Genomic DNA, 25213 nt, shown 5'->3' with positions numbered 1-25213 from the left:
TATTTAAAGACTATGGTCCCACCCACCCAATTTGCAACATACAATTTGCCCCAGCAACCCGGTTATCCAATCAAAATGCCAGGCAACAACTATTAACCTACCTGGCAACAGTAGGGCTGGCCCGGCGGCCCACACTGCAACACGCGCTCTCATTTATTGGAGAACACGCTTTATAGTATTGACATATGGGTTTTTTTCCGTATGTTACTATAGTTTTGTTTTGCTATGTTATTATGAAATTGTTTCGTAATGCTTGTTTGAAATGCAAACCTGTTTCTTTGTCATTAGCCACTTTGAGCATTTTTTGTGTGTGTGGAAAAGCGGCATACAAATAAACTGAACAAACGAATTTTGCTGCCGCGATTGTAGCCATACAACAATCATAGTCAGCTGGCTATTGCCTATGATGTCATTTATGTCATGTGGTACAACTTCCTTCCTCCCAGTGCCACCTGTGAGGTTTGGAGGAGGACATAGGGTTGTGTTGTTGTTTTTTTAATCACAATCCTATCTCAGAAGAAAGTCCTATAGAGTTCTGCAGGACTTGCTCCCAGTTAAGTATGTATAGGAGTGTAGCCAAAATGTGTCTTGCTGTGCATCCTCCAGACTACAAAAATGGTATTGAAGCACTCAGCTATTGAAATAGAGTCCTGTAGTGATTTCATGCTCTTTATTGGCAGCTTGTAAAACAGTGATTAAATTGCCCCCCAAACCTCAGGCTTTTATATACATTATTTACACAATGAGTCCCGTCTGATTGCCTGATTCTGCTTCCCTCCTGGAGCCTGATTGGGCCAATCAGTTGTTGCATTCTAGGGTCCTACTTGCCTATTGTTCTAGGATCCAAGCTTAGTACATAACAGCTATTTTATTACAAAATATACTTTGGCAAAGAACCATTGTTTTATTTCCTCTTCTACTGTCCTGGATTTTATTTTAGGCTACACATCCCTCTTCAAGTGTGCTGGAGAACACATCTATCCAGAGTTAAAGAAATGAGAAAGAGAAGAAGAGTGACCCATTATATAGCTTCTCTGCTATCACAAAGCTACCCAACCCCCCTCCATTTATCTTTTATGTTAGGGCAGAACCTATCACTACTGATACCAGACTGAGACTTGCAGAAGTATCATTTGGGATTAGTTCCATCTGAAGAAAGCTTTGTTTAGTTTTCCAGAAAGGTCCAGCGTGGCGATATTGCAGATGCTGGCATGGCAAGAGAGATAATATTGTATGTGACAATGCTGAGTCAATGCAAAAGCTAGAGTATATTTGTAGCAGGTTCATCTCTAATGTAGGTGAACCCACAAGCCCTCTCCTGGTGCCCTTCTGTCTGCCATTTATTATACTGCTTAGAGATGAAAAACTGGGCATTTTAAGAGAACAATTTGACTTAAAATGGTACGTTTTATCTGTGCCATAAAACACAATAGCACAGATAATGGGATTGAAGGGAATGCTTTGTTGCTGATAATAGATGTATTCCAAAATAATCTTTCTGGTCATGTGATGGAAATGCTTAATTTCAGGGAATTTTAATACTGGATCCCATTTTATCAAATAAGAAGAGTCCACCAGATGATAATGTGACTGACATGTAATTGCAGTTTTACTACAAAAGTAGGTATTGTTATACCTGATAAAGGCACTCTTATTTATTTTATTTATATACCACCATTATTTCCAAAGGATTTCAAGGTGGTGTACATGGCTCTCCCCCTCCACATTTAATTCTCACAACAATCCTGTGAGGTAGGTTAGACTAAGACAGGGGTTGGCAGCCTAAGACCCATGGGCTGGAAACAGCCCACAGAGACCGTTTAACTGACCCAAACTGAGCTGCCCACTTGGCAAGTCCCCACGTGCTGCGCTAAACCGGCGCAGCACAGCGCGGGGACTCTCTTCCGCGGCTCCGGAAATCGCTTCTGCGCATGCCCAAACACCGGAAATCGCTTCTGCACATGCCCAGACGCTGAAAATCGCTTCTGTGCAGGCATGATTTTCGGCATCTGGGCATGTGCAGACGCGATTTCCAGCGTTGTGTTGCGCTGTGCCGGCTGGCCCATGGAGGATCTCCGTGGGAGTGATCCAGCCCATGCCCAGTAAGCCTTGCTGACCCCTGGGCTAAGAGATGGAGATTGGTCCAAGGTCGCTCATGGCTGAGTGGGGATTTGAACCCTGCTCTCCCAAGTCCTAGTCCATCCCTCTAACCATTATGCCACACTGGCCCACTTCATACTCACCTTTCCTTAATCCTCAAAGCCTGGTTACTTGGGCCTATTTCAGTGCCTGCCATACAACTGGAGACAGTTTAGCACAAAAACTTGCTTTCCAAAAAGGGACCTTTCAGGTGCAGCAGCCTTCTTCAACCTGATTCTTCAACCCTATGCTGCCTGGTTGCTGTAGTCCAAAACATCTGGATGGCACCAGGCTGGGGAAAGCTGAGATACAGCCTCTTCTCTATACTCAAACTCTGTGCCTTAGAATAAAACACATAAAGGATACAGGGGTTGTATGTAACATGCTGATCCAGTGATAATTGCAAGTAACACTTCTATCAGCCTGCCTTGCTCTTTTCTCCTGGTGGTGATCTTGTACACAGCATCAGTACACAACCAAAGATATGTGACATTTCCCTGCTGGGTCACAAGAATGCAGCTCAGCATTCTCCTTATTGGAGTCCTCTCCTCACCATTTCCTCTTTGTTCCCCCTGTAAACAACTATTGTTAAGTTGTTGGTTGGATGGTTATTTTTTCTTTCTTTTAAGGATGATTGCGATTTGGACATTTACTGTAGCAGTCCCCCTCCCCTGGTACAGAGGTGGTTTGCAGGTGCTCATTTTACCTCCACCATAAAGTAATGTATGATTTGAGTGCACTTTGTAGAAGACTTAAAGTATGGTTGCCCCGTCTCTTTTTCTAAGATCAGAGAGGAAAGAGCCATTCAAAACCAGCAGCTGTGCCTACAGATGTGCTGCGAGAGGATCACCAACAGTGTATATCAGTATATATACAGTATATACTAACTTTACTTTATGCTTGTGAAACACAGACCACTTATAAACGCCATCTCCAACTCCTCAAAAGATTCCATCAACGGTGTCTCTGAAAAAATTTACATATCACTTAGGAAGATAGGCGAACTAATGTCAGTGTACTGAAAGAAGCAAGATCACCAGTGTCAAAGCAATGATTCTTCAACATCAACTTTGTTGGACTGGTCATGTTGTTTGGATGCCTGAGAGCGCAACTCCTCTATTCCTAATTTAAGAATAGAAAGCGAAATGCCGGTGAACAACAAAAGAGGTTTAAAGACGCTCTCAAAAAATCTAAAAAAATGCACTATAAGCACAGATAATTGGGAAACACAGGCCTGTGAGCACTCCAGTTGGAGAACAGCCTCTACCAAAGTCATCATGGAATTGGAAGAAGCACAAACTCAGGACGAAAGGGAGAAGTGAGCTAAGAGGAAGGCACATTTTGCAAATCCTCACTGTGATTAACTCCCGCCTGGAAACCTATGTCCCCACTGTGGAAGGATGTGTGGATCCAGAATTGGCCTCCACAGTCACCTACAGACACACCGTTACAACCATATTTATGGAAGACAATCTTACTTGGCCAAGAGTGATTACCAAAGAAAATAAAATAAAAGAGGTGGCCAACAGGGGTGGCCAGCAGAGCACTCTCTAGATGTTGTTGGATTGTAGCTCTCATTCCTGACCATCGACCATGCTGGCTGGGGTTGATGGGAGTTGGAGTCCGACAGCATCAGGATGGCACCACATTGCTTTCCCTGACCTATTTTAAACATTACTTTGAGTCTTGCATAGCAGAGGGGAAGGGTACCTTGCTATATCTCTACCACACAAAGCTTTTATTGCCTGGTAAAAATCTGAGCCAGGGCTTAGGAATTGGCTGGGTTTGTGGCAGCATGAGCTTTTATAGGCAATGTATGTACCCCATAGGGACACGGGTGGTGCTGTGGTCTAAACCACAGAGCCTAGGGCTTGCTGATCAGAAGGTTGGCAGTTCAAATCCCCATGACGGGGTGAGCTCCCATTGCTCGGTCCCAGCTCCTGCCCACCTAACAGTTCAAAAACACATCAAGTGCAAGTAGATAAATAGGTACCGCTCCGGCAGGAAGGTAAAAGGTGTTTCCGTGCACTGCTCTGGTTCGCCACAAGCGGTTTAGTCATGCTGGCCACATGACCCGGAAGCTGTACTCTGGATCCCTCGGCCAGTAAAGCGAGATGAGCGCCGCAACCCCAGAGTCATTCGCGACTGGACCTAACTACCTAACGGTCAGGGGTCCCTTTACCTTTATGTACCCTATAAGGTACATATATGAAATGCACTCCCCAACCATATTCCTTTCCTATAAACAATTATTTCTGTCTACCGTCCATTAGCAATTTGCAGAGTGTAATCTACCAAGGGCATAATGCAACTGCATATGCCTTACTTTCAGGACCAAGTGGTGAAGAAGACCTGTGTGGGCTTTCTACATCTTTTAATGCATTTGATTCCACATTTGTTTGAATGAAAATCTGCAGCAGCACAGAAGATCTTTCTTTATACAGAGCCAATCAGAGAAGCTGAGAGTGCTCTTAAAGGAAAAGGGGAGAACGGATGTGGTTTAGTCTAAACAGGATTTATTTAAGGTTTAAGCAGACTTTTCTCCCTGGGGGAATTAAGCTGCCATTTAAATGTTTATTTCCGAATATTTTACACATCACTGCAATCACTTTCAGATGACTTAAACATATGCATGGTATTATTGTTTATGCCTTCTGTCATCTCATACATTTTTCTTCAGCTGTTCTTTATTTTGAAAGTACTTTGATGTCTCTTGATTTAGGACTTGCCAAGATGGGAAATCTTAATCAAGGGAGCCACTGCTTCAGAAGGGTTTTTTGGCATTCAATCACAGATTTATTTCTTTTTAAAAATAAGGACGGGTATGAGAATATAAACACTGATCTCAGCTGTAGGATTATTTGATCTTTCTAATACTGCACCAATTAACATATATGCATTCTGGTAGATTCACTCCTAGAAATCCCTGATCTTTTGGTGCATTTCTTGCTGTTATCTTCTTCTAACATGTGTCATCCTTCTGAAAACTCAATGGAGAAGACTCCTTCAATATTCCTTTTCACTAACAATGCATTCTGTATTGCTTTCCAGCGAATTTGTCTCATTATATGGAGGTTGCTAAAATCATGCAAATTGTTGGGAACCTGTTTTGCAGACTTCCAGTAAGTCATCAGCTTGTATGGGTGGCATGAGAAAATATCACTTCCTTGAAATATATGCAAATGTCCCATTGTTTCTCAGTTATTGTGGCCTTTCTAAACTATGATTTTTCCACACACTAAAACTGCAGTTGTTATTCATTCATTGCAAGGCAGCCAGATGTATTTACTCACAGAACGATTTATGTTGCTAAGAAATCACATTTCCCCCATACTCAAGCCACAGTATTTTGTCAATGAAAAAATGTCATTCTTTCCCCACCTTGAATGTCAATAGAATTCAACCTTTTCAGATGTGGGGCCCACCAGTAACAGCAAGCTGCAACAGAGAACTAGGTTGTTTTCTTTAAAAAAATCTATTAAATCCACTGAATACTTTGAAAATGGCTATAGTACAAATGGTATAACATACCATTGAATATGCCCCCAGAACCACTGGTCACAGCTGCAGGATCATCAGGTGATAGATTGATGTCTTTATCTTTAAGCACCAGGGGATGGTAGTGGAGGCTGGTGCATTGTGGAAGCAGTGCTATTTTTCTTTTAAAAATAATTTTAAAAAGAGGTGCCAGAACTCACCATGAACACCTACCTCCCTTGTTCTCTTATACCGGCAATTACACTCATCTGAGAGGTGCCGGAACTGAGTTCCAGCGAGTTCCAGCTGAAAAAAGCCCTGCATACAACCAGTCCAAGCAGTGGGTCTGGTCGTCAGCACTGTCCTCTTTACTCTGTGTTGCCCTTGTAGAACACAGCAGGGAGGAGGATGAAGACAAAACTAAAGTTTGTTGGCTCTGTCGCTACCTGCCATTGGCTCTGGCTCCACCCAGTTTTGGTCTCCCTGCCTTCTGCCCTTCCAGCCGCAATGGGCACCAACTACCACTGATGCACTGAGGACAAAAAACAAAGTTTTGCTCTACTGAGCGACTTGACGAGGAAATACTACATTTCCATAGAGTCAATATTAGTACAATGCATGGGAAGCTCAAAGTGGTTTTTGCTTAAATGGCTGGAGATCATTCAAGGATGAATTTGAAAACTTCAACTCTAAAGTAGGACTCCTGTCATGGTGAGGAGGGAGATGCCATTTTGTGGTTCACCTCAGGTGCAGTAAGATCATTCAGTGTCAGTTCTGACAGTTATTGGCAGCCATTGTCTTATAGGTGTGTGTTTTAAGTTCACTTGTCTACTGAGATGTAAGTCGCAACTAAATGTGCACAGGAATGCAATCTAAGTACACATTTTGGCACCCTTTCCCCGAGGCAAGAATTGTACTCCAAACTTTGGAGTAATGCAAGAAAACTGAAAGGCCACTGCATTCTGACCCATGTATTCACTCAGGAAGTATGTATCAGGCTGATTCACTTTACCTGGAAATTAGACAAAAGTCTCAATCATCCCTAATTTAAGCTCATCACAGCAAGCTTTCCCCACTTCTCACCACTGATGAAGTACTTGATAACACACAATGAAAGTGACTATCATGGGCAAGCAAACATGAGATGGAAGCTTCAGATGATAACTAAAATGACCGTGGTAAAATTGTTTGTTTTCAAAGAATCACATGAGAGCAAAGGCCTTCAGCCCATTGGTTTATCCAGCACCACAGAATGCTCTCAGCTGGATAAATGGGCAAAGTAAAGACTTATGAAAATCCCATCCGTTAATCTCCCTATGCCTTAATACCCCATCTGTAGAAAGGGGGATAAGTCTACTCTACCTCACAGTGGGTGTCTGGAGGATAAGCATAATGAAGGATATCCAAACTCACTGTTATCATGATGGTGGAGGGAGCATATAAATTATTTAGACAAATGCGATTCATGAAATGGATAATGCAGTGAGCATTGGATCTCACATTTTTAATTTCATGAATCTCCAATAAAAAACCAGTGACAGATATCATAGGAGAAAGTCAGCTATTTTTAACCTTGCTCTTCTGAGCAGGTTGAATGGCCCTGCTTTTGACTTGCTTGCCTCATTATAGAGACCCTCTGATATACTGGCTTCAATGTGACTTCCCTCCACCTCCATTGTTCCAAACTTCACCTTTTGGAAGGAGCAGGTTTCCAGGCTCTTTTGAAATGGGAGTTCAGAGAAGTCTGCTCCAAAAAGTCAGTGTAGGGATTCAGTGTTTGCATTAAACATGTACAGAAGCTGCCGGTATCTGAAGATGTCCATGGATCTCTTTGCACTGCCTTTAGGCAGCCGACAGACTGGATTATGGGAACGAAGTGGTTTGTGAGTCAGATTCAGTGGCACACTCCAGTTCTGTTGTGTCACTCTGATATCGTCAAGCACTTTAACTGGTGGTGGAAGCCAAATTTGTAGTTCATAGAAGCAGAAACCAGAAAAAATTGCCTCACAGGAGTGTAGACAAGCAGCCTGGGCGTACTTGCAGATGTTACAATAATTAAAACCTTAAAATCTTTCCACTAATGGTGCCAGGTTTCTCCCCTTCCCCTCTGTCCCTTCAAACTAAGGTGCTGATAACTCACTCTATTCATATTCTTCCACACGGACCTTTAAATATTATTTCATGCATTCCTTATTCTTGGAAAATATATATTCACATTGCCTCATAATATTAAATCCTGCCTATATGCAGCTAATTAGCTATATGTGCGTCAACACCTCAGCACCACTGCTGCTCCTTTTCCACCTCCCTGAGGTAGCTGCCTCACTTTGCCTCATGATAGGGTTACATGCCCTGGGTATTGTGTTCTATGGACATTTCAATCTACAGTATTTTTATTACAGGCAATGACCGATTAACAAGCACCCAAAAGATGAGTGATTGCACACACGTGCATGGAGTTGAACCCAGAAGTGTCACTCAACACATTATGAAATGGGCAGAATGGGGGCGGGGAATAACAAGGTGGGACATGCTGATACACACTCCAGCGAAGCACACAGGGACCAGATCAGAATCCCTGATCTGGACCTTGTGTCAAAATGAATTCTCTCCACCACAAAAATGAGTTCCAAAGCTTTACTGCCAAACAGTCTTAAATACTAGTTACAATAAGATAAGTGTTATAAAATGGCCAAGTAGCACATTGCAAACAAGCAATGGGGTTCAGTCCTTTATGCTGTTCAGTAAACTTTCCACCATCTGGCCCGAGAGGGAGATGCTAAGTTTGTTAATCATTACAGAACTTCTCTTCAACAGCTGCTGCTGCCAGTATTAGCCATCTCCAATAAACCACTGGCTGGCTTCTCATGTTTCAGTTTCCTGCTGTGAGAGCTCAGGACTTCCTGTTTCCGGTGATGAGTCATCAGGTAGTTTAGTGCACTGAAATGGCAAAATAGCAGCCTTCATTGACGCTTTTGACAAAGTGCAACTTTTTGCCTATGGTAAACTGCCTTTACAGGATTTTCAATACAATGCGTTAAAACACAGCATTTTATGTACTTATAACTTTAATATGGAGCACATGAAAGCCCCACCTTTTAAAGTTTTATTTCAGAGGACAGTTGCAGGTGATGTAAAAGATCTCTGCCCAAGTATCTGGAAAGCTGGTATGAGTCACAGTAGATATTATTGAGCTAGATGGACAAATTGTCTGATGTGGTATCTCTGTGTAACAGAGTAGTCACAGCATAGAGAACAGAAGGCTTCCTGCTAATAGTGACAGTACCTGAGGCTGAACTTCAGGTGGGATGAATGGATGAGAAGATTGATTCTTAACTTATAGAAGAAGGTGTCTAGGAAACACCTTCCCTTCTCTTCCTTAGGAAGACTTCTATTTCCAGTCGTTTCTTTGCAGGGGTAGGAAGAAGAGGATCAGTGAGTGGGTAGGAACTGTGGGTTCTAGTGTTGGGATCCGTGGGCTGTACTATCCTTGTGGCCCTACATTAAAAAATAAATTAAAAATCCAGCTTTGCTTAAAGGATGAACACCTATCAGAACTATCCAACACCTCATACCAGTAAATGAATAGACTTTGAAAGTGTCTTTGAATCAGGTGTGTGTTTGAATTTTCACACTTCTTGTTCTCTTCCCCATCGCAGAAAAAGTGGAGCTGAAGAAAAATCTCTCAATGTATGTTTGTTTATTTTAAGGCACAGCTGTCAAGTTCTGGCCTGACATATTTCTCTAAGATCATTTTACTTAGTACAGCAATGTGCTTTTTTTTCTTTTTGCCTGAAGGTGACAGATGATACTTTATGAGTTTCAAAAATATTACCAATATTCAGTGTGCTAAACCAGAGAGTAGTCATTAAGCTCCTTGTCTCCTGGTGCAGTGTTTGAAGTCATGTGCTGATATCGCTGGAATGGTGTCAGGTTAGATCTGCGAAACCTTGAGCTACTTTGTTGATGCTATGAGGCAGCTTCTTCACTGTTATTAATGTGCTTCATAGGCTGTAGGTAGCATTTTGTGTCTCTTTCTCCATCTCCCTTGGGCTCTTTGCTGTAAGCATTTTCATGCTGGTGATGACTTAATGCTGTACTTTCCATCAGTTTTCTCTCTGTCTGCCATTGTGACTCTTTTCCATTTTCTGCTCCTGAAGAGGAGACAGATCCAGTCATAAATGTTTAAATGCTTGTAGTAAAAACCCCCTGAAAGAATGACTATATACAGAAGACACTGCACATAATTTGTAATTTTCTAAAGTGCATTGAGAAAAAGACTTAGCTTTTTCTGGGAACTGCCCTGAGACCAGTATATAAATTCAATAAATAATAATAATCTCACAAATCTTGCCTTGCCCATCCTATTTGGATTCTAAATGAAATACTGCTGAGACCCAAGTGTGTTAAAATGATTATCTGGTGATAATTTACACAAAATAGAAGCCCCAGAGATCTCTGATCCAGCATGTGAGGAGGGGGTGTTACTCCCACCCATGCTGTTTTCCTCCCCAGAATACCCCAATCTGCTATTTTTCTCTGACTTGTCCATTGCTTCTGAGTGTGGGATGGTGATGATGCTTCAGATGATGTGTGTGAGAAGAATCAGACCCCTTCCCCACACACCATGGTCCTAATCCAGATCTTCATCTGTGGTTGCTTAAAACACAATTAAAACAATCCAGGGCCTAAATCATGGTCAATATGTCGACCATTTCGGGTCTTAGATCATTTCATTGGTTGTTGTTTCATATTTGCAAACCCCTTCCACAGCCTAGTTCTGAGGTAGTAAACCTGGACCTGTTCTGTACCACTTCAGGTGACAGCTTTTGTGACCTAATGTCTTTTCATACAAATAAATAAAGCCTCCAGATAAAAAAACAAGATATTTGTGAGAGGGTTAGGCTGGATTGGGGTAGTCAGTGTGGTGGTTCCAGATGTTTTAAGATGCTTTTAAATGTCATTACTGTATCCATCTCATGAGTTACCCAAGAGATGGAATTCCAGAGTACAGTGAGTATAACGGCCAAAAAGACCACTTCTACATTGTGATTAAGAAACAATCTGCTGGTCATAGAGTGGCCAATAGAGTCTCCTTAGAAGATCTTAAACAGCAGGTTCTCGTTTACCAGGGAAAAGCAGTCCATAAGATATTTAAGTTTGTGACTTTAAATATCAGCAACGAAACTTTGGACTTGTCCTAGTGGCTAATGTGTAGTCAGTCCAGATCTTTCAACACTGGGATAATATGTGTAAAACTGAATGACCCAACTAAGCACCCTAGCTACTCCAGCTTGCGCAGCTTTCAAACCAGGCCTAAGGGTAGCACCACATATAGCACATCGGAGTGGTGAGGTTAATAATGTATGGAACACCATGACAAGGCTCTTCCTGTCCAGGAACAGCCATAGTTGGCACACCAACCAAAGTTGAGTAATGAACACTCCAAACCGCTGAGTTCACCTGGACATTTGGTGACAGTGAGGGATCCAGCTGCAACTCCACACATTGCACCTACTCCTTCAGAGAACGGAATTCTATGTGGAGGGAATTGTTTATATGGTGGCAGAGATATGGAAAGAAGCTACTGTGGGGACATACTGCTGCAGTCATGAGCAAAGGCTCCCAGAATGAACACATCATTGTGCAAGTTGAGCCCTCTCCAAGGGAATGTACAAGTGTGGTCCTCTTGGGATGTCCTATGTCTGGAACCTGATATCAGTGTACCCCTCTAGTCCACATCCCTGATACTCTGGAACCCTGTGAGATTGAGGTTCCCAACTGCACAGAAAGCCCCACATGCATACAGCTGTACATGCATAGAGGCCTCTTTCATGCATTGAATTGAACACATCATGCTTGGGGCAGAGAAGAAATGTTATGACCAGTGAATGGCGCCCAGTATTGAGAGCATGGCTAGCCAGCACAGCCAAGCTCATCCTTCTGCTGAGCACCTGAGTGGTTTTTTCTGAAGAGGGCTTTAATGAGCAAAAGTTCCTTTCTTCTGTTTCCCAGAAGTTTTCTTAGATGCATGTTGATATTGGTTTAGGCTTGCCAGGCATTGTATTTAGACATGTTACAGTTCAGCCTGCACTGATGTACTTGAAGTGAAGGCCAGCGTTGCACAACTGTCAGGTGCTGCTCAGATACACCCACTGTTGTGCCAGCTGATAGACAGACACATCAGCACACTTGGGTGTTTTTTAAAATCTATCCCCAGGCAACATCTTGTTTATGTGTTCTGAGAAAAAAACGTATTAGCATGTTTTCAGTGAGACAACAAAGGCACAATATAAAATACCAGGTATGAGCTGTGTGCTTGTTGCTGAGGTTGGCACTTCAGTGTTCCTGTTTCCAGGGTTACAGCTGATCTTTTTTTATGCCAGTTGTTCTCATCAGTAGTGATTTGGCTTTCTCCAAGGTCCACTATTTAAGCCTACATTTTTAACTGTCAAGCCCTTTCCCTTCAAATAAAGTTCATTACTCATTGTTCAGGGCACTGGCACCCACAGGAAGGAGGCTAAATTAGTGGCAGCTCTCTTAACATTTAGCATAAAATGTGCAAACCCCCATGAGAGTAGATGATTCATTTATATTAAAATAAAAAATAAAAAATGGGGTTCTATTCATACAGAGGCATCTTCTGAAACTGCCGACTGGTTTATGACTTGTGAAATTCACAGTGCTTTTGAAAAATCACCTGTGTGCTGAGCTAGGAAGTAGTCTATTGTTTTAGCACTACTGCAAGACTGAGAAACAAGTGCCAGCTGTAGGGAAAATGACTATGAGTGTCGTCCTAAGACTATAAAATATATGATGCAGTGCAACTGTAGGAAAGCTAGAAATGCCATTTTGGGAAGAGGCCATAGGTGAACGGGAGATAATGCAAAGGTAGGGTATGTGTTTCATATGCTTAAGGGCTCACATTTAGCCACTGGGGTCACTAGTTAGAAAGGAGATTGAGCAAACCTATGAAAGATCTCTGAACAAATCCCAAATGGATAGTAGCCAGCTAGATGCTTCTGACAATATAGTGGAACTTCATATATTCATATGCAAGAATGAATAATTTTGCATACAAATCTGTGTATGAAAACACTTGGAGAATATGTTGAAGGCAGCAATTGTTGATAATAGACATTCTGACTGCAAATGGAATCAGCTGAAATTTGATAGGACAGGTGATTTTACCATGGAAACGCATGGTTCTGGAATAGGGTGACCTCTATTTGAGAGAATGGTCATCTATTTGAAGAGCTCCCCAATCCCAATTAGAGAACCCTAAGAACAGGGGGAGCCTCAAACTCTCCCATCAACAGCTAGCGCTTGGAGAGCCATCTGAACAGTCACACAAGTCACCTGATAACATTCCTCCTTACCCCACTATGGTGAAACATATTCTATTTCTATTTAAATTGTGGCGATCTCTTCAAAATGTGCATCTATGCATACAAATAAGACATGCAGCTGTAAGACATGCACTACATGGAGGTGCTGAGTTATGCAACTGGCACCTCCATTCAATCCCTGCTAGGTCTGAATGTGTGAACCAGGGCACAGAGTCGAGGAAAGCAGGATCCAGTGAGAAAGTTTGACATATGGGCGGTGTGCTGGTGGTGGGAAGGGAGCAGACAGGTGAGCTTTGGATTCCCCAAAAAGGAAGCCAAAGAGAACAAGGAGGTAGTCTCAGGTAGTCTCTCTCTCTCTCTCTCTCTCTCTCTCTCTCTCTCTCTCTCTCTGACTATTATTTATTAAATTTGTATACCACCCTTCATCCAAAGAAAACAGGGCAATTCACAATATAAAAATACAAAATAAGAACATATTGTATTAGCAATCTGACCTAATCAGCCAAGCATTTCTAGGGTTATAATCTGAAAAATTCCCTCACTAGTTCATGATGCAGTTCACATTCCATAGTACATTACTACGTATGTTGGAATATTTTGTGCAGAATCATTTTGAGCAAGGATGCATTATTCTGAAAAATAATGAAATATTTTCGCTGAATGCTTTGTTCAGTGCTCATTCTACAGAATACTGGGCTGTGTTTTGTAGCACAGTTTGAATGCACAATTGAATATTTTCCTTTGTACATTCTTGAGCTACTACTACATAGAACATGAGCATCTTTCTTGGTTTATTTTCAGCTGCCACACCTGAAAGTAACAACATAGCCTGGGACTCTCTCCTACTGAAACCTGTAAGATAGGAATTTTTTTTAATGAGTTTGGCTGAATTATTATTTATTACATTTTTATGCAACCTTTGCTTTTCCTTCCATCCTTACAGTGACCCTGTGAAATAGATTAGGCTGAAAAAGAGTGACTGGCTCACGGTCACCCAGTAATCTCCTTGGCTGAATGAAGGGTTGAACCTGGGTCTCCCCAGTCCTACATGCTAACCCCCACTTGCTGGATCATCACCTTGTCGTGGTGAGTGGGCTTGCATGTTCCTATGACCCTTGTGAGTGAAGTCGTCGGGAATCTTGTACTCCCAGCAGGGTCACCCAAGGCAGTAAGGTCAAAGGGAAGGAGCTAGACAAAGAATGATCCAAGAAGTCCTCAACGGCAGAACAGGCGGATGATAACAAACAGTCATATATGTTACATCATATATGTTACAATGGCTGTGAAGGCCATGATCCTACACTTTGTCAAAGGGAAACTCCCCACTGGAGAAGAAATCATATATCGAACAGATGGAAAGCTCTTCAATCTGAGCAGGCTGAAAGCAAAGAGTAAGGTTACCTTAACTTCTGTCATAGAGCTTCAGTATGCTGATGAAAACGTAGTGTGCGCACACTCAGAGCATGATCTTCAAATCATCCTAAATATCTTTGCAGAAGCTTATGAAAAGCTTGGCCTATCACTCAACATCCAAAAAACCAAAGTGCTGCACCAACAAGTACAAAATAACCCCTCTGCAGCGCCACAAATCCAACTCAATGGTGTAACGTTGGAAAATGTCAATCACTTCTCCTACCTAGGCAGTTATCTTTCCACAAGGCCCAACATTGATGCCAAAATCCAGCATCGCCTGAGCAATGCGAGTGGGGCTTTCTCCCGATTGAAGTGCAGAGTGTTTGAGGACTGGGACATTTGCAGGGAAACCAAAATGCTTGTTTACAAAGCTATTGTACTATCAACCTTACTATATGCTTGTGAAACATGGACCACTTATAAACGCCATCTCCAACTCCTCAAAAGATTCCATCAACGGTGTCTCTGAAAAATTTTACACATCACTTGGGAAGATAGACAAACAAAAATCAGTGTACTGGAAGACTCAAAGATCACCAGTGTTGAAGCAATGATTCTTCAGCATCAACTTCGTTGGACTTGGTCATGTACGGATGCCTGATGATCGTCTTCCAAAGCAAATGCTCTATTCCGAACTACAAAATGGACGTAATGCTGGTGGTCAACAAAAGAGGTTTAAAGACCATCTCAAGGCAAACCTTAAAAAATGTAGTACTGACAACTGGGAAACACTGACCTGTGAGTGCTCCAGTTGGAGAACAGCCTTTACCAAAGGTGTCATGGGCTTTGAAGACACCCGAACTCAGAACGCAAGGGAGAAACATGCTAAGAGGAAGGCATGCTTGGCAAATCCACACTGTGATCAACTCCCGCCCAGAAACCAATGTCCCCACTGTGGAAAGATGTGTGGATCCAGAATTGGCCTCCACAGTCACTTACAGACTCATTGTTAAAACCGTGTTTATGGAAGACAATCTGAAATATACTCAGAGTCGCAAAGTGATTTCATGCTCTTTATTCAGCTCATAGTGGTGAGGAGGAATGAATGAAAGTCCCCTCAAGGTATCTGCTTTATATACATTATTTACACAATGGGCTGCACATGATTGGCTAATTCCGGAATTCTACTGTAAGCCAATCAGGTTGTGGATTCACTTCTATCTGGAGCATGATTGGGTGGTTCCTGCCAACCAATCATACTGCTGCATTGTTCTAGGACCAATCAGACTGCTGCATTCTGAATCCTATTGTTCTAGGACCAATCAGACTGCTGCAGTTTGGATCCTATTCAACTCAGTACATAACACAATCTTACTTGGCTACGAGTGATTGCCAAAGAAGAAGAAGACATGCTAACCACTACACCAAGCACCACTTTGGCTCTGACTCACGTCCCACTGCAACAATCTTAGACTACAGGGTCTCCTCGGACCAAATTAATGCAGCTAACTCAGAAAAAGAGACTTCAGGATTGCATCCTCTAGCTAAAATAAATAAATATAGTTTTAACTGTATGAGCTAGACTCTTTTGTAAACATTGGCTATTCCTGGACTCCCAAGTGGCTAGCTTGGTGAAATAAAATGAAAGCTCTGTTACTTTTAAATATTAGGTGGAACAATCCAGAAACATTGCTGTTGTAGCAAAACATAACAACACACTTTATTTTCTGGGAATTGCACAAATTTAAAAAAAGAAACATACACTACTGTGGTTCAGTACATGGCTTTGGCAATAAGGCAGAATGCTTGATGGTTGACCAGCCAAGTGAGTCAGGGGCAGAAGGTCATATTTACTGTGGTAGATTTTTTATTTTTATTTTAAATGTGGTTTCTCATCTGATCGGTGCCCCTCCTATTCTCCTTAAAGCAAAAGCCTGAATTTTGATTCCCCTCTTCCAGTGTGAAATTTACGTGTGAAGTTTATCCTGTTTTTACACACAAGGGGCCTGATCAAGACATGCTTGTGAACAGCGTGGTATGCTGCACAGCCATTCTTTGTCCAAAGGTCCCCATTTCTATATTCAGATAGGTGGTGGGGCAAGGAAGCTTGACAACTTGCTGAAAGGTTCTTTCTTTCTTTCTTTCTTTCTTTCTTTCTTTCTTTCTTTCTTTCTTTCTTTCTTTCTTTCTTTCTCCCTCCTCCTCCTCCTACTGCAGCATTATTGGGAAACATGCCAGAGTCTGGCTTGCTATGGCAGCTGAACCTGAGCTCATGCCTTTTTGTTCTCCAAACCCACAAACCCAGGTTCAAACATTGCAATAAGCCAGACTCTGCAGCAGGAGTAGGAGCAGGGCCACTGTGGACCTGTAAACTGATGTTGCCTGCAGTGGCCAGCTCTTCCTCTGCTCTTCCTTCACTAGCCACAAAGGACCTTTACTGCATATTTTCCCCACACTCCTTTGAGTAAAATGGAAACTTTATAATACACCATCATTAAAACCACACAAGTAATTTTTCCTGGATTAGCGAAAAGCAAATACACAAAGGCAACTGTAAGGTATGTATTTACTGGGCAAAAATGATCCAAAGCGAAAGACTTTTCCAGGCACAATTTTTATTCACTCGTTTCAAATCTTACATTTGGACCAGCTGTGGACCTCCGTTTCTGGGGCCCTTAAGCTTGAGCTGCTATGTGGGCCCTTTCACAAGCAGCAATGAGGTCTAGGTAACCACTATTATCTTCTTCAATGGGGCTGTGCCATGACAGATCACCGCCCTTTTACAACATTACAACCCAGTGCTATTTTTCTAGAAAAAGGGGTGCCGGAAGTCACCATGAACTCCTCCCTTGTTCTCTTGCACCCACCTGAATGGTGTCAGAATTGAGTTCCAGCTGGAAAAAAAACCTGGTGCTACTGACTGTCAAACTTTGGGATTGTTGAAATATATACAACTAAAAATTAATCAATACTGGAGCCATTTTTTTTTAAAGCAATGTGAACTAAAGTTGCTTCTGGGGCCACTCTGGGTTTAGAGCCCCTGTTATTACTTTCCTAGCAGATCTGTCCCTCATTTGGACATCTTGTTTGCCATACCAAGAGGGTTCAAAATCCTAGATTTCACATTGATAGGACACATTATATTGATGTTATCTAAATAACAGTGCCTTTTGCCAAACTATAGTAGTAAGGTGCTAAAAATTTGCTCTGCCATATGTGGAAAGGTTTTACCCAATGGTCTATGATCACGAGAGTCCTGTGGATTGCAGTGGTTTTCCTACATTTCAGGGAATTCACATATAGTTATAAACTAAGTTTAAGCATCTTACACCAAAGATAATTTAAATATGCAGTTGGGTTTGTTTGTTTTTTTAGTCCCAAACACTGTGTTGTTCAGAGATCAATTTAATAATGTGTCCTCCTAATGTTTTTGCTGCTTCTGCTTCTTATTAGGTTTTGAAGACATCTCTGGTTACACGTGTACGGACACATGAATCGTATCTCTAAATAGCTCTGATTAGACTGTGTGGAAATGCCTCAGAGATGCCTTCTTCCTTTCCCACAATAACTTTCCAGAAGACAGAACATCTTGCTGTCTGGACACGTTAAACCTTTGGATGAGGTAATATGAAAATTCTTCTACTGCTCTTATTTCCACTTGTGTATGTTTTTCCTGGCTCAGAATCAGCGACCCAGTTATTGTAGCTCCTTAGTTCTTGTACTTCTTCCAAAGTATTTTGTTTATCTTTGAGCCTGCGAGCTCATGTGTGTGCACACACGTTTTTCCTTTCCTGCCCTTTTGCCTCTTCCTCACAGTAGATCTGAGAGGTGTGGGAGGTTGACAGCAATTACCGTACGCTAATGCTGCACTTTGTGCAAAAGAGTGAACTGTGGGAAAGGGCAATGAATGCAAGGAGTGAGGAAACAGGTCCACCAGATATCATGGGCCCATCTCCGTTGCTGTGTTTGGGTCAATATGTGGGAGCTCTTGTACCTAAGACTGAAGTTAGGCTTAGGAGGCAGGTAGATTTTAAGGGGTCCCAGTACTTCCCCATTTGTCAGACTTGAGATAGACTCAGTGGTGTAGCGTGGGGGTGTATGGGGGCAGTGGCCCTGGGCATGAAATTGTTAGGAGCACAACATTTCAGCACCTGGTGCTGTCTTAATACAGCTGTGTGCTTCCATCGCTGGGCTCTGTTAAAAATGGCTTTTCCAAGCCAGTCAGGAATTAACCTCCACAGACAAAAGAACGACCCTTCTTCTTCTTCTTCTTCTTCTTCTTCTTCTTCTTCATCTTCATCTTCATCTTCATCTTCATCTTCATCTTCTTCATCTCTCCAGCTGCAATCTCCAGAGTGACACAGACACTATTTCATACACCCCCCCTCCATTCCCCCCCCCCAACTCTGTGCAGCCTCGGGTGATGGCAACCCAAGCTACACCACTGGATAGACTTACTGCAGGAAGCATGCACCATCTGGAGAGGATGTTTGAGCTTCTCCATGACTTCTCCCCAAATTCAATGTTCTGTGTTCCTCTTTTGTGTGGAGTAGAAGATAGAAGCAATGTGGGCTCTGGTCTCTTTGTGGCATTGGCTGACAACAGAACTAGTAGAAGTCAACTTGTTTATCTGCATTCCCATTTGTGTTAACAAATAAGCCCTGTGCATCTTATGGACTCTGAGGACATATCATGTCCACATCTATGCTTATCATTTCTTGAGGTGCACTGACAATATTGTGCAGAAGACAAAGCGATACTTTTGCAGCGATGCCCATTTCCCATAATAATTTTTCAGACTCTTTGCTGGCCTAGCACTTGAAAGCCTGCACTTGAAAGGTTTCTAATAGCCTCTCAGGCACAATTAAAGCTTCTTCTTCTTCTTTAAAGCCTAAGTGGTTTTGGTCCACTGGCTTCAAAGAGCCAGCATGTCCCACCATGTTCTTGCTGATCCGTTGAGAAGGTCCTCTTGATCATGCCGCATATCATATGCAACAAATCCATACGCAGACACAATTTTTTACACAAATAAGGAATAACCTTTCTTTGGAGACTTGCAAATATTTGGGGAGGACTTTACAGTCTTTTTTGCAGCATGGGATGGGTAAATAGGTGGCTGACGTTGCAATCACTTACCTGAGAAGTCCCAAGGAACAGAATGAGCTTATTTCTGAGTAAACGTGCATAGGATTGCACTGAAAGAATATTTGGAAGGACTAGAAAAGCATGGCATCATTTATTATATAATGAAAGATGCTAATATGTGCTATCAAAACCAAATCTTGCAGGCATACCCTTCCAAGTGTCCCAAAGCCAAAGCTCTAGTACTGCCCATTACTGGCTTTGGTCCCACCAAAAGCTACCCCACAGCCCCACAATAGGTTATCCCTGAAGGAAGGTGGCCCTAGGAAGAAAATATTGCCCACCCCATTCTTCTATGGTTAGCAAAACAGGGGCATCTTATGAAGATAATAGGCGTAATTGCCCCATTCTCTTCTGAATGGACTCTCATGTTTTTAGCAGCTGCATTAGCATAATTGCAGCACAATGCACAGCCAAGGATTCAGCCCCACATTCCTGCTCCCATGATCCTCTTTCTTTCTCTCTGCAGCACCCCTGCTGCTACTGCTACGGTCACCACCATTTCCCCCTGGTGTTGATACTGCGCTTGTAACAAACAGCAGTGCAACAGGCAGAAATCTCATGAGAAGACAAGAAGTACTAGTTGAATGTTGGTCTGCCATGCTGTTGCTACAAGCCAGAGGAGCTGCCAGGTGTCAGAGGGCGGGGGCAGTGAGATGGTAACTCTCATAATAATAATAATAATAATAATAATAATAATAATAATAATATTTTTGCAATGAAGGAATTTCTCAACAGCAGACAAAGATGCTGGGTGACTCTTTAGCTGTGTAAAATATGTGCAGCATGTCATTCCTAAACTTTGGAACTTAATTCAGGGTTTTGGTACCCCCTGAATTAGACACTCTTGGTGCTAGACAGGAAATTAGCTGGAGACAGCAATCTCTTGGAATGAAAGAAGACTAAAAATTAAAGGTATTCTGGAGTTCCCCCTTCCTCTTTCTTTCTTTTAAAGAATGCATACCTTAATCTATTCAGTGATGGCAGGAGGGATAGATTTTGACTCTACACAAATATCAGATGGTTAAAGCTCCCTGTTTTTCATAAGCAAGACATTCCAGGACTAGTAGGTACATGTCGCCTATTCTAAAGTAGAACATGCTTGGGCCAGTAACAGATAGACAAAGGATAATCTCGGCAGGGAATTTCCTCCTCTGCCTTTTATATTTTTTTCAATTGTTTTGTTCAAGTATATGTATGAGGAAACCTATTGAAATGTATCTGGGTTGTTGTTATTGTTGTTGTTTAAAAACAGACCTCATGGAAAGAGCTTGTGAATGGTTCATCCATAGATTCCCCCAGTGCCACATTGCAGCTCCAGTCATTGCATGATGGGCAGTACAGAGTTGTGCGGGGTTGTGCGGTTCAACCTCCTTGCTCAGAAGCAGAGTGATCCAGCTACAAACACATGCACACCCCAACCAAGCAAGCTGTGCAACCCAAACCACAGTGCACCACAAGCCAAGAGCAGGTCACTGCAGTGAAGTTTAGGCAACCCAAATGGCTCACAAAGCAAGCCAAGACACACAGCTACCGTGTTCCTCTTGCATCAGGACCGCTGTGGCATGGAACTGGGAGCAACATAGCATGCATGGCTACATTGGTGCTCAGTCTGCCATCTGGATTCTCTGGCTTGCCAGCACAAATTTGCATTACTGAAGAGGGGAGCTGTTACAGGCAGGTTACAGCCAGTTTTAGCCTTATTCATATACTTAACTAATAACCAGGGAGAAATTAATGCAAAGGCATGCCTGGGTGAACAGCAGCATTTCCATCACACCAAAGTGTCTCCATCATTTTGCTTTTTACATTTTGCTGCTGCTGTTCTTTGAGGTTTGTGTGCTCTCTTTTCTGGGGCTGGAGGACAAATCTATCCTAATTTCTTAATGAGGCTAGCAGCAGTATGACTGCCAATATACTCCCTCCCCACCAGTGTTGCATTATCACACTATAGAATTTTGAATGTTTTCCCACCTTGTGATGTTTTATAGGAAAGTGTAGTCTAGAAATGCTGGAATTATGAGCAAAAACATAAGATGTAATTGAGGCATGCATTCATTAGTCCTTGGGAGAAGCCTCATCACTTTGCAGCAGCGCGATAAAAGACATTTATTTGTTTATATAAGAGATCCGTTGTGGTGTGGTGGTTAGAGTGTCGGGCTACGACCTTGGAGGCCAGAGTTTAAATCCCTGCTCAACCATAAAGCTCACTGGTTGACCTTGGTCCAGTCACCATCTCTCAGCCTAGACTGACAGGGTGATTTTGAGTGTAGAATGGGAGAGAGGGGAGAACCATCATGTAAACCACTGTGAGCTCCTTGGAGGAAAGGAGTGGTAGGAATTTAGTAGTAGTAATATATGAAATCACATCCACCCAATGCATGCTGGCTGGAGCGGATGGGAGCTGGAGTTCAACATCTGGAAGCAGGTTCCCTACTGCTGATGTTCAGTGCAGATGAGTTACATTCTTAATGTCCTTCTCTTAAACGAAACAAAACCTTCAGACAGAAACAGAGAGGTGCTTTGCAGAAACGAGAATGGAACGGGAGCCTGGAATTATGCTGGATCACTATATTATAGGCTGTAAAGGAGGATTTGGGGGGAGGGGAAGCCCCCCCCAGTGCAACTGCCCCCACTAGGCTCTTCATCTGAATTTGATTTTGCATTTATGCACTTCAGCTCTTTCATGCATTGTATAATAGAGAAATGACAAATTAATTGCATGCTTCTCCCTCCCTTTTGTGGATCTATTTATTAAAACATGTGATGCCAACTCAGCTCTTTGGAATAGATGGTGCAAAGGCACTTTAATAATTACTATCATTCTGGGAAGCCAGCCATCTCTTGGTGATCTTAGCTTTCATTTCATCTAGTCCCTTTTGCCACTGAATAATTCCTTTCCCCGAACCCCTAAGAGACCACAGTAAAAAGGATATGTGGTTCCTATTTTCTCACCAAGTATAAAATGAGTTTTTAGCACATCCTTTCTGCCCTGGAAAGGCGCATGCATTGTTTAGAGAGCATCCGACCTGTGCTACATTCGGTGGAAACCATAGTAACAGTATTGCCAGAAAATGGCAAATAATTATTTGGGTCATGCTAGTACATCAAGGAACATAGTAGATGTTAGCTGTATTTCCATTAAAGTTCATTGATCTATTATATCAATAGTGTTGCCATAGAGTGGGGGGAAAGAGGACAGCGAGTTGACCTTTTTAACAATTGCAGGGCTCTGCTTTCACCCATAGTGCAACATTCACTATCATAATAACTTTTTGCCAGTGCAGTACTTTCTTTGGGTTGTAGCCACTGGACAAGGACAGGAGGGCCACTCAGTTCTGTTGTGTCAGCAGAACACAAAGATATGCAGGCATAGTGGATTTACACGGCTATTGCTGCACCATTGCACTAGCATGCCGATGCCAAGATAACAAGGGGCAAAACATAAGCAGAGTTTGGGGGTAGAATGGGGCAGGAGAGTGAATTGCATGGTTGCTCAGAGGCTGGCTCCATCTGGAATGCTTGCGTCACATTTAGCAACCACAAAAAAGTGCGGATTAATAAGAATAATTTTACAACAAAATAGACAAAATATCATTACAACTGCAATATGTAAATTTCAGCAACGATTACAGAGAATCATATTGCAAAACAGTGATGATTATGGCATTAAATGATGCTCTAAGCAGCTGACAACAACAGACAGTTTTCTGGGTAAGGTCCTGTTTTGAAGATCTTCCACAGGTGATAACACACACACACACACTCCCATGAGAAACTGACAAACAACCATACTCCCAAATTAGTTGCAAAGGGTGGCATCCACATGTCAACCAAATACTTGGCCCCTCTCAAGCATTTTAAGGTCCTTATTGCAGTTTTCACAACTGGGAGGACTTCAGGAACATTTTCTCTCCAAAAAGGTTATTAAGCATAACAGAAACAAAACTAAGATTATCTTATCCTGAAGTGTATTCAGAGTCCATAATGACAAACCACCAGCAACGGGACAGTCAAAGCATGGCTGTGTTGGCTGGGGCTGGTGAGAATGGTAGTTCAAAACATCTAGAGGGCCCCAAGTTGGGGAAGGATGCCCTGCAGGTACCCCGGCACAGGTGGAAGCAGTCTTTCTCAAGTATTCACCTGCCACCCCCTCATCTCCAGCTTGTTATAGGGACCATCTCTCTTGCAGCTGCCAACCATGGCTCATCACCACCCCCAGGTTTGTGTTGTCTCCCTGCAGCCATTCAGTCTGTGCTACTGCAGGGACCACTGTAATAGCAGGTGTATGAAAATGTTGCATGGCAGACCCAATGAAACAACAGGAAGTAACTTTTCTTACTACCATATTTCCATACTGCTTTGCCTGTTAAATGACTGCCTGTCATGCCCTGTAGAAAGGCACCACTAAAATGGTGATGATGATGATGATGATGATGATGATGGCAGTAACGTTAGTCACGGGTGTTGCTTTCAGAACTCACTCCACTAATGTTGTTCAATAATATCTTAATCCTTTCTTCTGTGCTTCATCTGATCTAGTTACAGCTGGGCACAAGTGGCCTGTCAAAATGCATCTCCCTGTTTTTGTGAGCAGAGAAATTGGAGGGACACTTTCCATGAATTTTCAGGGGAAAGGAGATATTCTTCAACAGCTTTTGTGGGGGGGGGGCTCACCATTAGCAGTGGCAGCAGCAGGGAAATCCAATTCTATTGTGTGGTGGGGCAGATTTGAGAGTAACTCACGTGTGGTGAGGTTTTGTTTTGTTTTTTTACCTCTGGTTTATTGCATTATTTGCAGATAATCTTGCTAGAGATCTAGCTGTTCCCAGAAACACACCCTGAAATCATCCCAGACTCAGAGGTAACACCGGTTCACTCACATAAAGAACATACACAAGCTCTTTCACAAGCTCCTCTGTGACCTTTTCACATCTAGAGTTCATCTTCTAATGTTATAATTTGTGAGGTGGGTGTGAATTGGGGTTGTGTAAATCTGCCATACTGCTGAACATTATGAATTCCAGTGAAATGTTCCATCTTTAATTTCAGACTATTGCAGTTTCATTTGGACACGTGTTTCTTAATTCTACAATGTTACAAAAAAGGATAACCGTTCCTAGGAATTTATCCCAGAAGTTGCCAGTTGTACTTATAGCCATCAAATGTCACTACTCATTTTCCGCAACCCGTTTGTATGTGTTTTTTTAATGCCTCATAATGGCTTTCTGAGCCACCTTTGTGCAAACTACAGCTAGGAGAGGTTGCTAGCTGACCATGAATATTGTGCATTATTTTAGTGTGTTACACAAAAATCCATACAGTTGCAGTACAGATCTTGTGATGTGGGCGACACGCAAGAAAATCCAACCTATTTGTGTTATGTTTTAAACGAACAACCAACAACTACTTGAAGCATGGCAGGATTTTAGTTTTCTAAACCCTTGATGACACACTTTGAAAATCATGCTGCCCTCTGATATTACATTGCAATCACTATTTGATTGATTGATGAGACCCTAATATGCAGGGAGGAGTGAAATGCATGAACCAATCACAGAGAGAGTGCATGCAAAAGGTCAGGGTGGAGGAGCCCTTCACTTTGTTTCCTGAAAGATATTGGATATTAAATGTCAGATACAATCTTTGTCATGAAAATGAGGTAACAAGGCACGGGTGTAACCCTACTCTTCGAACGACAGTCGTGTCATTTGCTGTTGTTAGGGCTCAAATAGAGCAGGGGGAGGGGAGAG

The 25213-nt window shown here is 42.4% G+C and overlaps 1 long non-coding RNA gene across 1 annotated transcript in view; it reads left to right on the top strand.

The window, feature by feature from the left end:
• LOC310743333 overlaps nt 1–24931 on the top strand; it is a 30519-nt gene extending 5588 nt beyond the window's left edge. Inside the window, exons 2-3 of the long non-coding RNA XR_014538959.1 lie at nt 17772–17940; nt 24262–24931. This is a non-coding gene — a long non-coding RNA (uncharacterized lncRNA). The remainder of the gene's footprint in view (nt 1–17771; nt 17941–24261) is intronic.
• Nucleotides 24932–25213: the final 282 nt, after the last annotated feature.

Source organism: Podarcis filfolensis (genome assembly GCF_964270895.1).
Source record: "Podarcis filfolensis genome assembly, chromosome: 10".
Taxonomy (NCBI): domain Eukaryota; kingdom Metazoa; phylum Chordata; class Lepidosauria; order Squamata; family Lacertidae; genus Podarcis; species Podarcis filfolensis.
This window is presented reverse-complemented; position numbering and strand designations above follow the sequence as displayed.